Source organism: Capricornis sumatraensis, chromosome 7 (assembly GCF_032405125.1).
Source record: "Capricornis sumatraensis isolate serow.1 chromosome 7, serow.2, whole genome shotgun sequence".
In the NCBI taxonomy this organism is placed as follows: Eukaryota; Metazoa; Chordata; class Mammalia; order Artiodactyla; family Bovidae; genus Capricornis; species Capricornis sumatraensis.
The window spans coordinates 88,447,088-88,462,989 of record NC_091075.1 but is presented as its reverse complement, the minus strand read 5'-3'; positions in this window follow the sequence as shown (position 1 = coordinate 88,462,989).

The following is a 15,902-nucleotide window of genomic DNA, read 5'->3' as shown; positions in this document are numbered from 1 at the left end:
GATACTATGAGCCTAGCTCATTTCTAGGCTAAATTTCATTACTTGTACCCAAAGGCAAGAAAAATTTACTGATTTATTTTGGAAGAGCTGGACAGAACTGGCAGTCTCTGATTGAAGGCCTAAAGCTATTGGGAAAAAAATCACATTATTTTCAATCCACATTTCTGCCTGATAGGTAGTGTCTGAAAGGTGTCTATGGAGGTAATTACCAGGGAAAATATAGGCTAGAAAAAACAAGAAATGGTAGACTGTATTTCCTCCAAAAACCAAAGAAATGAATCAACAGAAAGTAAACCAGTAGAGTCAGCAAAATTTTAGGGTTTTCATGATTCATTTAAGAGACCAATTAAAATTGGAGAAGCATTTTAAAGAATATGATAAAAAATTTAAAGACAACTATATATTAAATAATTAGAAAATGTAAATTTGCCAAGCAGTTTCATTTCTTCAGATGATCCCTATAGATTGTTGTTCAGTTGCTAAGTTGTGTCTGACTCTGCACCCCCATGGACTGCATCATGCCAGGCTTTCCTGTCCTTCACTGTCTCCTGGAGTTTGCTCAAACTCATGTCCAATAAGTTGTGATGCTATCCAATCATCTCATCCTCTGCAACCACTTTTTCCTTCTGCTCTCAATCTTTCCTAGCATCAAGGTCTTTTCCAATGAGTCAACTCTTCCCATCAGATGGTTAAAGTATTGGAATTTCAGCTTCAGTATCAGTCCTTCCAATGAATATTCAGGATTAATTTCCTTTAGGATTGACTGGTTTGGTCTCCTTGCTGTTCAAGCAACTCTCAAGAGTCTTCTCCAATACCACAGCTCAAAAGCAACAATTCTTTGGCACTTAGTCTTCCTTATAGTTCAATTCTCACATCCATACATGACTACTATAACAACCATAGCTTTGACCATATGGACCTTTGTCAGCAAACTGATATCTCTGCTTTTTAAAATGCTGTCTAGGTTTGTCATAGCTTTCTTTCCAAGGAGCAAGCATCTTTTAATTTCATGGCTGCTGTCACCATCCACAGTGATGTTGAAGCCCAAGAAAATAGAATCTGTCACTATTTCCATTTTTTCCCCATCTATTTGCCATGGAATGATGGGACCAGATGCCACAATCTTGGTTTTTTGAATGTTGAGTTTCAAGCCAGCTTTTTTACTCTCCTCTTTCACCCTTTCAAGAGGCTTTTTAGTTTTTCTTTGCTTTCTGCCATTAGAGTGGTATCATGTATATCTAAGCTTGTTAATATTTCTTCCAGCAGTCTTTAGTCCCACTTGTGATTCATTCAGCCTGGCATTTCATGTGGTATACTTTGTATATAAGTTAAATAAGCAGGGTGACAATATACAGCCTATATATATATTCTATAAATATATGTCATATATATGTATCTTATAAATAACTGCTAACAATTATTATAAATGATACAACAATAATAATGAATATTAATGAGTTCTTGTCATATTCTGTGCATATAGTAAACACTTAATATACATTATGCCATTTAAAACTTAAGTTCTAGCAAACTGTCTTTCTGAATGGTAACTATGACCAGTTGTTAAAGTGCAGTGGTTTCCTTTAACAGGGCAAGCATCCCTCCTTACTTTTCTTACATCTGTCTGGTTTCACTCATGTATGTTACCTGTCTTGCTTGGCAAAGCATTTTGGCTATTGATGCCTGCTCTAAACCTTAAGTACTTTTCACCACATGCAGGGTGACTTTGGCTAAATTTACTTTCCACTCTCTCGTTAAGCTTACAATGTAATGTGGCTAGCTCTAAGTTGTAAGAACAAATTATGCTTCTTAATACATGGAAGCAAAATAGGAACAGATGCACTTTCACGCCTCTTGGAGATGGGATGTCATCCAACATCTTGTAATTCCTCTGGTGTCTGCCAGCAGCTTCACAACTCAGCAGGCACTGCAGCTTTCTCTTCTGTTAGCTGTGACCTCTTACAGAGACACAACTGTTCTCTGTGCTGCTTTGTATGATTCCCCTAACTAGATTCACTAATCGCTTCTTCCTATGTCTCCAGTTTAAATTTCCTGACTGATTTAACTAGTCATCATTTCATATAGGAGATCTGAACTGGGTGGAACTTTGAGTCAGGGCATCTGAAAGACTGTTGGCCAGAAAAAGTATCCGTCCTTTACCTAATCAGTTGAATCCAGGAAAGTAGCGTAAAAGTTGTAAAGCATGATTAAGGAAATTTCTAGAAGGAGATGTGGGTTTGGCAGGCATTTTGAAACTCCGAGAAGGGTTTATGACTGTCAGATACCTTTCTTGGCCTGTTTAGTATAAGTTTCTTGACTCAATGGCAATATTAAAGTTAAAACCAGACTTTCAAAAATTAATTATAACAAGCAACAGAGCTCTGTCGGGTCAGATTATTCATAAGGATTCTACTATTACCCCATAGAATATCTATGTCAAAAACAAAATCATAATCATATAATTCTTTGTTAGCATAGATGTTAGGTGGCAAAAGACTAAGTTAGTCTGGCTCATAGCTAATGAAAGAGTGGATTTATCACTGGACCTGGGATGCATGGAGTTGTTTAGTCACTACCTTCTGCATCTCTCCCACATCAGAGATGGACTCAGAATTTGGAAAATTCACTGGAAAGAGCTTGTTCAGTGGGTGATGGTTGGCTAGATACTGTTGGTGTTTGTGATTTGCCTTTTTCTAAGGATGGTACTTAATTTTTTATTTTTAGCTGAAGGATTGCTATTAATAATATTTTTCAAGAGAATATTTTATTTTAAATTTCTATTGTACAAAATAATATATTATTTTCTTTGGTATTTCCGGTCCCAAGCTCTAGCCCACCTGAGACTATGATCATTCCCTGAGCCATCGTCGTGGTGGTGAGGGGACCAGAAATACAGTGGTACATGTGCAAATTATTATCCCCCGAGACTGTGATGTGACCAAGCCAAGACTGGCATTCTAGGGTCTTCCAGGAATAGTATGGCCAATGTGGAGTTCCTGGAGTAGAATCTGTGCTGGAGGGAGAGGCCCGTTCACATTTTCTTATCCACATCCAGTCCACAGGACTACATATTCTCGAAGTGTGGTCTGGGGATACCCAGGGGTCCCAGGATCATTTTAGGGATCCTGAATTCAAAGCTATTTTTTATAATAGTACTAACATGTTATATTTGCTCTGTTCACTCTCATTCTCTTCTCTCATAAGTGCATGGTAGAGTTTTCCAGAGGCTACATGTTGTATGTATGAGATAACAGAGTGAATACAAAAATAGATCAAAGACTCCACCTTTCTTTTGTGAAGTCAGAATTTAAAAGATACTTACAAATATGTAAAAACAATGTCCTTATTTCTTACTAAAATTTTTGTTTTGAGAAATATAGTGATTTTTTATATAATATTTTAATTTCTGTTAACATGTACTTTTGGTTTGTTATTGTTATTTCAAAATAGTTAATAAATTAAATGTTGAAAAAATTTCTAATTTTAACCTACAAACCCCTTTGGGGTCTTCAAGAATTTTTAAGAGGGTAAAGAGTCCTGACACTGAAAGGACCCCTGTATAGGTTTCTGGTTTTTTTTTTTTTTTTTTACCATTTCTGTAATTTAACATTGGAAAAAACACATGATTACATTATATGATCCTAATTCTGTAGAACCATAGACACATAGATACATAGGAAAAAGACTGAAAGGAAATACACAGAAACACTGATCATTTTTGTTAGGAAAATGGATGATTTAAATTTTGAAAATATCTGTCTTTTCAAAATTTCTACAACCTATGTGAATTCTTTTATTATTAAAACAGAATGATACATTCCATACATTTAAAGTATAGGGCATGCTGATTTTATGGTAATGGATATGTGGTAAAATGAACTAAAATAAACTTGGTTAGACATTTAGAATTATTTCCAAGTTTATGAAATTTAGTCTTACAAGAAGTCTATAAAATGTAATTCCTCCTATTTTTCAAGGGGTATAAAGGCTTTCTAACATTGAGATGGGCTCATCTTTTTTTTAACCTGTATTTTCTTTCAGATCTCTTTTAATAATTACCTTGTGAGAAAACTTCTGCAGGAAAAAGAACTGAAAATGACACCTGAAGTCACAACAAAATGGTAATGTCAATGTGAAGATAGAATTTTGGGACCTCCATTCCAGGATTTTCTCTGTTGCAGTGACTTTAATTACACTCATTCCTATTATATTGCTTCTAGTTAATCTATAGTTACATCAGAATCCTCCTCATGGATTTAATTAAATGCATCCATCTGGTCATTCATAAACACTCACAGGGCAACTTCTATGAACTAGTCAGTGGATTCTGATGCTGAGGTTACAAGGGTGAATAATCATAGTCCCCTTCCTCTCCAACAATTGTGAGAGAGTCAGATATATAAAGAACTAACTAAAGTTTGGTCTGACAAGTGAGATGTGCTGAGAACTATGCTATCAAATAACGTTTAGAAGTTGGTTTATTGACTCAGCCAGAATTTACTGAATTCTAACTTTGTGCAAAGTTTAGTGTTAGAGGATATAGTCTGGTAAATGATTTTGTTTTCTAGAAGCTTGCATTCCATTTGGTGAGGCAATAATGCACACACATTTAAGATTAGCAATGGTAGTTCAAGGCAGTAGGAGATTAAATTTCAACTTCATATAGTAAATAAATAAGAGCCATCTGACACAGAAGAGGCCTTCAGAGGCAGGAGTAGTTTCAAAAATCTAATTATGGGACTTCCCTGTTGGTCCAGTGGCTAAGAATCCGAGCTCTCAGTGCAAGGGGCCTGGGTTCGATTCCTGATCAGGGAACTGGGTCCCACATGACTCAACCAAATATTCCGCATGCTGCAATGAAGATCAAAGATCTCGAGTGCTGCGACTAACCCTGTGCAGCCAAACAAACACATAAAAAAAAAAATCTAATTGCAAAACTTCCTGAATGAGCCTTGTAAAACAGATAGAGCCGCAGGGCAGAGAGGAGGAACAAGGTGTCTGAGCGTGGAGGTGGCAAATAGTGTCCATTTTTTATCCTCCTCAGACCTGAAGCCCTCTTCTTAAATAAATGTTTCATTTCCTGAAGTTAAATTCTTTCTGTAACTTGCATGAACACATAGTTTAAAAACTAAATTACATTAAGTATTCATACATATAATATCCTTACTGTAATTTAAAGGAGAAGGAAAAAATATAATAAGCAGTGTGCACTTAAATATATAATGCTTGAGTATGACTACAGAATAGGCCAAAATGAAGAAGTCAGATGTTTGTACCTACTCGTCACGATGATGAATTTAGAAGAAACAAAATTAAAAGCCATGTTGAGCAAGATGTAGAGGAAAATGAAAGAGCAGAGGTACAGTAGACACTAGAATAAAAACTAGTTTTAGGGTAAGTGATGACAGACTGGACCTGTCTATATATGATAAGAGAAAGAGGGAAGTAACCTTAATTGCAGTAGGGAAAACAAGTCAAGACAAATTACAGACTGTTGAAGTGAGAAAATGAGGAAGTATGATTTTCTTGCAAATGAGCTGTACCTTATTTACAAGTGTGTGTCAAATAATTCCCTGCGTTGCATAGGACAGAGGTGAGACAAAATAGTTCAATAAACAAATTCTGTCTTAAAACCGCATATGGAGGCATACATTCGGTCTTGAATTTACTAAGGGACCGCAGAGACCATATGCTTTGACAGTCAACAGGAAATTGGAGAACTATTGAAAAAAGAAAGAGCAATTCAGGGGATAATAGCAGAGTTTTGTGGCAGATCTCTGGGGAATAAGGTTAAGAATCTGCCTGCAATGCAGGAGACCCAGGTTCCATCCCTGGGTTGGGAAGATTCCCTGGAAAAAGGTATGACAACCCACTCCAATATTCTTGCCTGGAGAAACCCATGGACAGAGGAACCTGGCAGGCTACAGTCCATGGGGTCACAAAGAGCTGGACACGACTGAGTGACTAACACATTCACTTTCCTTATTTACAAGTGTGTGTCAAAATAATTCCCTGCATTGCGTGGGACAAAGACAAGATAGAATAGTTCAATACACAAATTCTGTCTTAAAACCACATGTTGAGGCATAGATTAGCAATTTAAAGAAATTTCAAGTTTTAATTTTCATAATATAGATAATAAGAATCTGTTATGCCCATTTGAATAATAGAGTTATTAATAAAATGTGGTGGTATCTGTGCATTTCATGTATCTCGATTAACATTAATGGTATCTCAAATCTTCACTTTAAAATACTGGCAAGTATCAACTACAAATGCAGATGGTACAAGTGTGGGCCATTAGCTCAAAGGCCAGGAATGGTGCTTGCCCTTAGAAACTTGATTTTTCCCAGTGGTTAACAACTCTTGGAAAAGTTTGAGCAAAAGCACAGTATACTCTTTCTGTAATGAAGAGGAAGTTACATATTCTGAATGTATTAACATACAAGGGCTTCCCTGGTGATTCAGATGGTAAAGAATTCACCTGCAATGCAGGAGATGCACTTTCGATCCCTGAGTTGGGAAGACCCCCTGGAGAAGGGACTGGCAAGCTGCTCCAGTATTCTTGCCTGGAAAATCCCATGGACAGAGAGTGTGGCGGGTACAGTCCATAGGGTTGCAAAGAGCATTATTCTACAAAATAAAAAAGGCTTAGGCTAAGTTAAGTTACTGCGAAACTAATGCATTATAGTGATTTGAAGGAGAGTGCGGAGGCCTTCTATTGGATAGAGCCAATTAGTAGAGACTTTTAAACCAAAGGCTACAGATTTTATTCAGAAAGTCTTGAGAAGTTATTGCAATGTTCTAATGTCTTAACTTACTCTAAAATTCATGCCTCTGTGTTTTTCATGTTTCTATAATTTTTATACTCTCATAGCTCAAAAGGACCCACTCCAGTGTTCTTGCCTGGAGAATCCCAGGGACGGGGGAGCCTGATGGGCTGCCGTCTATGGGGTCGCACAGAGTCGGACACAACTGAAGCAACTTAGCAGCAGCAGCAGCAGCTCAAAAGGATCAGAATTCTTGATAAAGACAGTGAGTTTGCAAGTTGTATCAATTTATTGTGAAAGTAAAAGTGTTAGTTGCTCAGTAGTGTCCAACTCTTTGTGACCCCATGGACTATAGCCCTCCAGGCTCCTCTGTAATATCATGCCTGCTTTCCACATCAAACAGGTAGCTACTGGTCATGTAATGAAGAGGGTAAGAATGGAGCATCTCTGGAATTTTTGTTTTGTGAAGTTTCACAGCCTTGCAGCAATGTAAGTCTTTAAATCATGTCCAAAGTTAGGAAAGAATCAAGCACATATCTGATTTTTTCTCAGGGCAGCTGACCACGTTTTTATCCCAAACTTCTCATGGTTTTGGGTTACTTTTATCTTTTAATGTCTAGATCTCTTCTTTTATGCCGACTGTCTTAGTTTCGGGCAATTTGAAGCTTAAATATTTTAGTATCTTCCATAGCTTCCCTGGTGCTCAGTTGGTAAAGAATCTGCCTATAATGCTGGAGACCTGGGTTCAGTCCCTGGATTGGGAAAAACCCCTGGAGAAGGAAATGGCAGCTCACTCTAGTATTCTTGCCTAGAAAATCCCATGGATGGAGGAATCTGGTAGACCACAGTCCATGTGTTCTCAAAGAGCTGGACACCACTGAGCGACTAAGGAAATGGCAACCCACTCCAGTGTTCTTGCCTGGAGAATCCCAGGGATGGGGGAGCCTGGTGGGCTGCCGTCTATGGGGTCGCAGAGTCGGACACGACTGAAGTGACAGCACTTCACTTCAGAGGGTATTGTAGAAAGGTGTCCCTGATTTTCACAGAAGCATGTTATTTTCATAGCCCAGCATAATACATACCAGTCATCCTGTCTAGGCAGAGCAGACTTTTTTCTTGAGTCCCAGGCTCATAAAATCTTCTGGGGCTTGATAATTTCCTGGTGAAAAGTATAGGACAATTTCAAGGACTGAGATTGTATCTTATTTATTTTTATTTCTAGCACCAAGGATCATATCTAATACAAGCAGGCGTTCAGTAAGTGTCTTTTGATTGAATGAATGAGGGAAGGCTGTGGAGGGTAGTTGTGTTCTGTGGTTTTCCAGATTTATTCTCAATTCAGTCTTCTCTTGTATCTTCCCTCTTAACTCAGTTGGTAAAGAATCTGCCTGCAGTGCAGGAAACCTGGGTTTGATTCTTGGGTTGGGAAGATCCCCTGGAGAAGGGAATGGCAACCCACTCCAGTATTCTTGCCTGGAGAAATCCATGGACAGAGGAACCTGGTGGACTATAGTCCATGGGGTTGTAAGAGTCCAACAGGATTTAGCGACTACACCACCACCACCACCACCACCACAGTCTTCTGTTGATGCTGCCTGGCCAGCAGAGGGAGTCCAAGATCCACCACAGGATTAGAGAGCAATTTACGAAGGCAATGGCACCCCACCCCAGTACTCCTGCCTGGAAAATCCCATGCGCTGAGGAGCCTGGCAAGCTGCAGTCCATGGGGTCACTAAGAGTCAGACGCAACTGAGCGACTTCACTTTCCCTTTTCACTTTCATGCATTGGAGAAGGAAATGGCAACCCACTCCAGTGTTCTTGCCTGGAGAATCCCAGGGACGGGGGAGCCTGGTGTGCTGCCGTCTATGGGGTCACACAGAGTCGGACACGACTGAAGCGACTTAGCAGCAGCAGCAGCAGCAGCAGTAGGGAAAGGAGGATCGGTTCAGTTGCTCAGTCTGGTGTCCGACTCTTTGTGACCCCATGGAGAGCAGCATGCCAGTCGTCCCTGTCCTTCACCATCTGCTGGAGCTTGCTCAAACGCATGTCCATTCAGTTTGATGCCATCCAACCGTCTCATCCTCTGTCATCCAGGTTAAAGTATCTGCCTGCAATGCGGGAGACCTGGGTTTGATTCCTGGATCGGGAAGATCCCCTGGAGAAGAAAATGGCAACCCACTCCAGCATTCTTGCCTGGAGAATCCCATGGACAAGGGAGCCTGGTGGGCTACAGAGGAGCCTGGTGGGCTACAGTCCACGGGGTCGCAAAGAGTCGGACACGACTGAGCGACTTCACTTTTACTTTCAATCTTTCCAGCATCAGAAAGATATTTCTAGCCAAAAAGAAACAGGTATATTTGAAATTGCCAAGACGGCTTAAGTCTTTCTAGAAAAGACTACTTGCAGAATGTCAACTAATTTTGATACTATGTTGATAATATTTATGAAGAAAATATCTATTTTTATATGACTTTGAAACATGGATCAACAAAAACGTTTAAAGAAGAAAATAAAGACTGCTCAGAACTAACTTTGACTCACATTTGACTGTATCTATTTTTGTTTTTAAATGCATGATATATAGGATGTAAGTAACTCAAGGAAAGGGATTTTGGCATTATTTACTAAATTATTCCAAGCACTTATTAGAATGGTGCTTGGCACATATAGGCACTAAATAATTAAACTTTTGATTTGATCAATAATTAAACTTATACTATTTGTATAATTTGCATTATTTTTAAATTTAACATTATGTTATCCATTAACAGAAACATAAAGAAGATACATGTGTATACATGCTATATATATGTATATATACACACACATATACACACATTATTGTGTATATAATGTGTGGTAAAATGCTATTAAATCACTAGAAAGGAGGAAATTTTGCCATTTGTGTCAACATAGATGGAATTCGAGAGCATTATTTATGCTAAGTAAAATAACTAAGACAGAGAAAGAAATACTGCATGGTGTCACTTATATGTGGAATCTTGAAAATAAGTCAGACTTATAGGGTAGAGAAGTTGTTGTCAGGGGTTGGGGGCTGTTAGGGTACAGGGGGAGAGGCTAGAAAAAGAGTACAGACTTTTAATTATAAGATGAATAAAGTCTGAGGATCTAAAATATAGGATGATAACTGTAGGTGGTAAGACTGTACTGAAATTTGCTAAGAGTAGAACTTAAGTTTTCTTAAAAAAAAAAAGAAAAAGAAAAAGGATGTGTTAATTAACTAGATGGAGAAGTCTTTTCATAATATATATGTCTACCAAATCACCACAACATACATTTTAATTATCTTGCAATTTTATATGTCAACTATACTTTAATCAAGCTAAAACAATTGGCATTATATTGTAAGCATTTTCCTGTTATATTTTTAACACATAATGTTTCATTAATTACTCGTAAAATCACAATTTTATCTATTCAATAAAATCTACCTTAAAAAGACAAACTACTTTCCAAAAGGTTCTACTGATCTACAGCAGAATGAGTTACATACAGCACACAGCTGTTTTTAGCCCTCATCATTATGGTTACAGTTTGTTTGAGTGCTCAAAGTGTGGCCCTCAAGCTCAGCAACATTATCATCGCTTGGAGATTATGAGAAATGCAGACTCTGCCTGATCCTTTCTTTGCCTCATTGAATCAGGATCTAAATTTTAACAAGATCCTCCGGTGTTTTGAACATTCCTCAAAGTTTGAACTTGTGGAGGTTCAACTTTTAAATTTAAACTTTCTCTTCCAAATGTTTATTGTGCATTTTTGGCTCTTTTTGAATTGTCCGTTTCCATCCTTTGCCTGTTTTAAAATTAGGGCTATTTTCTGAGTTGTTTTGAAGATTCAAAAAACCTGATGGATTTAAAAAGGAACATGAATGAACTATGAAAAAGAGATCTATTGACGTTGAAGTTTAAATTTATCTAGAAGCAAGTGACATGAAAGGGCGATAGGGGAGAATGGTTTGAACAAAGGAAAACATTTAAACTGATCCTTAATTAGGACTCTTCGCATATATATCTCTTTTCTTAGCATTTATCAAATATCCATTCATTCACTCAGTACATTTTCTGACTGTCTCTGTATAGTACAGTGTACCAGTGCTGTGAATCCATGTAACCACAGGAAGTCTGTTTGCTCATCTTGGGGGCATTACAGTCTATTTGGTGTAGTCACATGTATGCAAAATTAACTAATGATAAAAAGTTTCATTGATTATGGTTGATTGAGTGCTAACTATAGGGCTCAGACATTGGACTCATCTGGATATTAGACAGTGGGTAGTGGAAGGAATGGGATGTACATTCATTGAATGCTTACCCTGTACGTGTTCTGTCTTATTCAGTTCCCTTGATAACTCTGTAAGGAAGTCAGGACATTTGGATCATAAATCATGTAGAGTTGAACAGTGATTGTTTTTGGTGACAAAGCAAATAAATTTTATTTTGGGGAGAGGGGGACAACTTTTCCTTACATAAGAATTCCAATTAATAAATGTAGAAGGAATGAGGGAAATAGAAAAGTACCATCAGAATGGGGTAGGAATCATTTTTGCAGGCAAGATCCAAAGATGAATGTTAAAATTTTGGTCAGAACTTTAAGGAGAAACAAAATATTTGCATAGCCAAAAATTATCTCCCCCCCAAATGCTTATTTTGTCCAGAGAGAAACAGTAAATTTTATAGTGGAAAAATCTAGCAGGTACCACTTAAGTATCACATAAAACATATTGACACCATTTACTTCCTCAGGATGGGCATGTTCACCTCTATGGTATTCTTCCTCAAAATTTATAACTTCAATCCAATTATGAGAAAACATAATTTTATAAAAAGGCTGAAACAACCTTTTTATACTAAAGGAAAAAGTTTAACTATGCCTCTTTATCTTGATTCAGTCCTCAGCATAGGACTGCAGTCCTAACCAGCTTCATGAAAAATAAGAAATAAAAAAAAATAAATGAAGTTAGGTTTTCCTTTCGTAAAGAGTGACCATTTCATTCCAGAATATAAAAGTATTGGTTCTACAGAGCCACTCCTTCACTGTCAGAAGGTCTTTCTGCAAAGCATTGCCCATGTGAGATGAAAATTACATATTATACAGAATCATAGACAGTTCTGAACCTTCTCTTCACAATCAGTAGAGTTTTAAAATCTCGGTCATCGTGTTTCCCAGCCTGCTTATTTTCACTTTGTAATTAAACAGTATGTGTTTGTATATTACTTTATATCTTGCAAAGGGGTTTTAAATTTATATTTCATCTCAAGTTCAGCAACCTTATGAGATAGGCTACTTATTGTCAGCAGCCTTGTATTGGGATTTCAAAATATAGACTCTGGGATATTCATTAAGTTCTAAGGATACAGAGCCAGTTATTGGCTGGTACTCTTCTCTACCTTCCTGAAACTTTCTTACACTCTCTAAAAGTGAAAGTGGAAAGTCAAATTCTCTTGTCCTTGTTACTGTTGTTCACTCCCCCAGTCGTGTCCAACTCTTTGCAACCCCTTGGACTGCAGCACGCCAGGCTTCCCTGTCCTTCACTATCTCCTGAAGTTTGCTCAAACTCATGTTCATTGAGTCGATCATGCCATCCAACCATCTCATCCTCTGTAACCCCCTTTTCCTGATCTCAATCTTTACCAGCACTGGGGTCTTTTCGAATGAGTTGGCTCTTCCCATTAAGTGGCCAAAGTATTGGAGCTTCAGCTTCAGCATCAGTCCCCCAGTGAATATTCATGGTTGATTTCCTTTAGGATTGACTTGTTTGATCTCCCTACTGTCCAAGGGACTCTCAAGAGTCTTATCTTATCTTTACAGGTCAGAAAACAGGGTCATACTCAGGGTAATGCTTATGATAATAATAATAACACCCAGCCTTTATTGCATTCTTAAAATATGCTAAAGAATTTGCCAATTATTTTCTAAATGTATACTTTCATTAAATCTTTTTTACAGTTTTACAAGGGGATTGAAAAGCAGCCATGGAGAGGATTGGCATCTGATTGGATGTAATGGGCAGGAGAAGAGGTAATGTAAAGTGTTACGATGATTATGAACTTTGGTGTGTGGAATATGGTGGGACTACTGACAAAAATAGAGGATGCAAGAAGAGGAACACAAAGGAAGATGATTTCATTTTGAGTATGTTGTGTGTACTATCGACCCTACAGTATGTCCCCAGTTTGGCTTCTTTAAAGCACTTAGAATAACTTGTGAACATTAAGCAAAAATTAAATGTGCATTTTATTATAGTGGTTCAGAGACCAAGATTTAATCAGATATGAGAATGCAAGCTCAGAACTCTCAGCAGACTCATCTAGTAGCCACTTGCTTGGCATGAGGGAAAGCTTTTCTAAGCAAGTTTCTGGAGATTGTGTTACTGCAGCTAGCTTCAATTAGCCTAGTGAGACATTACTTTGAAAAGCAAATCAGACTACAATTACAGTGTGTGGGACAGACAGGGTGTGGAGTAGTTAAATGATTGACAATTAACCGTGAGAAGCTTGCTGACACAAAGTCTGATTTGAACAGTGATTAAATAAATATGTCTACAGTTATTATAGTACATGGATTTTCCCCTCATTGTAACCCCACAACTATATCCCTTGGAGTGGAGGAGGATGAGGAAAGCGCTGCATTATTAAGCAATCATACGTCAGCTGATCAAGCATACACAGTGCCCATAGAAGGTACAGAACAGTTTTTCAGGGCAGAGACAAGTCCTTCAACCCACACAACTCCACAGGTACCAAGGATTCAGTTATCCTCATTAGTTATTCACAGATGACAGACCCTTCATCTCTCATGGAAGTAACAGCTTATACTTCTATATTACTTTATATTCTGTAGGAAAAAAAACCCAAGCCCTTCTCTTGGGACTTAAATCTTTTCCATGGCCTCTAGGTTCCTTTTTCTAAGAGGCCCCACTCTTTCTTGTACAAGATTTCAAAAGCCAGTTCATTCTCCACTGGATGCGGTTCATTGAGGGGGGGTCTCATTTCATGGGTGGAGCGTCTACCAGCAAGTTCATATCTTCGACACTGCCAAGATGCACCACCTTTTAACTGGTTTACATTTGGTATTATCCCAAGAAAATCTCTCTTCCCTTCCTATACTTACTTTTTCTTCTCTACTGAATGCTTCCCCTGTTCTCTTACCCTTGGTAGCCATGTCACTATGATGGGAGGGATGAAAGAAAACATACCAAATCATCTCACTGACACTCATTTTCAGGTAGGGAGAAGGAAAAAAAGAATCTCCCCATGATTTGTTGTTGTTCAGTTGCTCAGTTGTGTCCGACTCTGCAACCCCATGGCCTGCAGCACGCCAGGCTTCCCTGTCCTTCACTATCTCCTGAAGTTTGCTCAAACTCATATCCATTGAATTGGCGAAGCCATCCAACCATCTCATCCTCTGTCATCCCCTTCTCCTCCTACTTTCAATCTTTCCCAGCATCAGTGTTTTTTCCAATGAATCGGCTCTTTGCATCAGGTGGCCAAAGTACGGGCACTTCAGCATTAGTCCTTCCAATGAATATTCAGGATTGATTTCCTTTAGGATTGATTGATTTGATTTCCTTGCTGTCCAAGGATTCTCAAGAGTCTTCTCTAGTACCACAGTTTGAAAGTATCAGTTTTTTGGCACTCAACCTTCTTTATGGTCCAACTCTCACATCCATACATGACTACTAGAAAAACCATAGCTTTGACCATATGGACCTTTGTTGGCAAAGTGATGTCTCTGCTTTTTAATATGCTGTCTAGGTTTGTCATAGCTTTTCTTCCAAAGAGCAAGTATCTGTTAGTTTCATGGCTGCAGTCACTGTCCTCAGTGATCTTGGAGCCCAATAAAATAAAGAACGTCACTGTTTCCATTTTTTCCCCATCTATTTGCCATGAAGTTGCAGCCTCACTTATCACACAGACAGATCAACAGAGATCATTAAAGATTTCTTACTGTATAAACTCCCTTTCAAATATTAGGAAATTGGTTGTATAAATTATGATCAATTGATAAAATAGAAGATAACTTAGAGACTGAAATTGGTTTAGCAAAATTACAGCAGAAAATACTTATGGTATATATAATAATTAAGTGGAAAAAATATGTTACATAACAGTATATACTGCTGCAGAATAAACTGAACTTTGTCAAAAAATACATAAAATATTCACAGAAAAAAATGACTAGAAAGTATTTATCAAAGTGTTAATGTTCACAAAATATGGATGATGGAGTTTGAGTGACTAATTTTCTTTCTTATAAATTTTCTTATAAAAAGTTAAACATTTTTTTCATTTGCTTCTACTTTAAAAAACAGAGTCAGGATAATCAGCTGGTGACTGGCTGACAAACTCCACCAGCTCCAAAGAATAGTGGGTATTTTTTTGTAGACCAGGTATGATAATGTGCTTTGCTTTTTATTTTTTAAAAATTAATTAATTAATCCTGCTGTGCAGCTGGCAGGATTTTAGTTCCCCAACCAGGGATTGAATTATACATTGCTTTGAAAAAACTAAGACTATATGCAAAGAGATAAAAGCAAAGCTTGAAAACTTTGACAGGGAACAGGAAACTAAATAATATAAGGTAGCAGATTTCAAAAAGAGCCAAACAGAAATTCTGGAACTAACAATGTAAATAAAATTAAGAGAACCAATGGATCAGTATAGCAGCAGGTTAGATACAGCTGGAGAAAGAACTCATGAACTCATAGGTCCAAAGTTTAGAATGTAAGATGACTGTAAACATCCTTAGCAATATGTATTGGCATCCAGGAAGTTGCAGTCAAACACTGAAGATGCAATTTGCAACATAAGTATGTCCACAATGCCAGTGGACTCTACCTGGGTGGTAGTAGGAGGGCAATGTGTTTATCTGCTCAAAAGTGGTCATATATGTGCTATTTTCTTTCCAGGACTTCTAGTCTATGACTTCTCAAATTGTTCTATTTTCAGTTACATAGGGACACAAATAAAATGGTAGGATCTTTGGATTCTAAAAATATTTAGTAGATAGTATAAGGGATATAAGTATACTACTTGTTGAGATGTTCTTATATGTAATGTCTTCTTGCAGTTTAAAGGTAAAGGAAGTTTAATTCAAATTAGTTTTTCTTT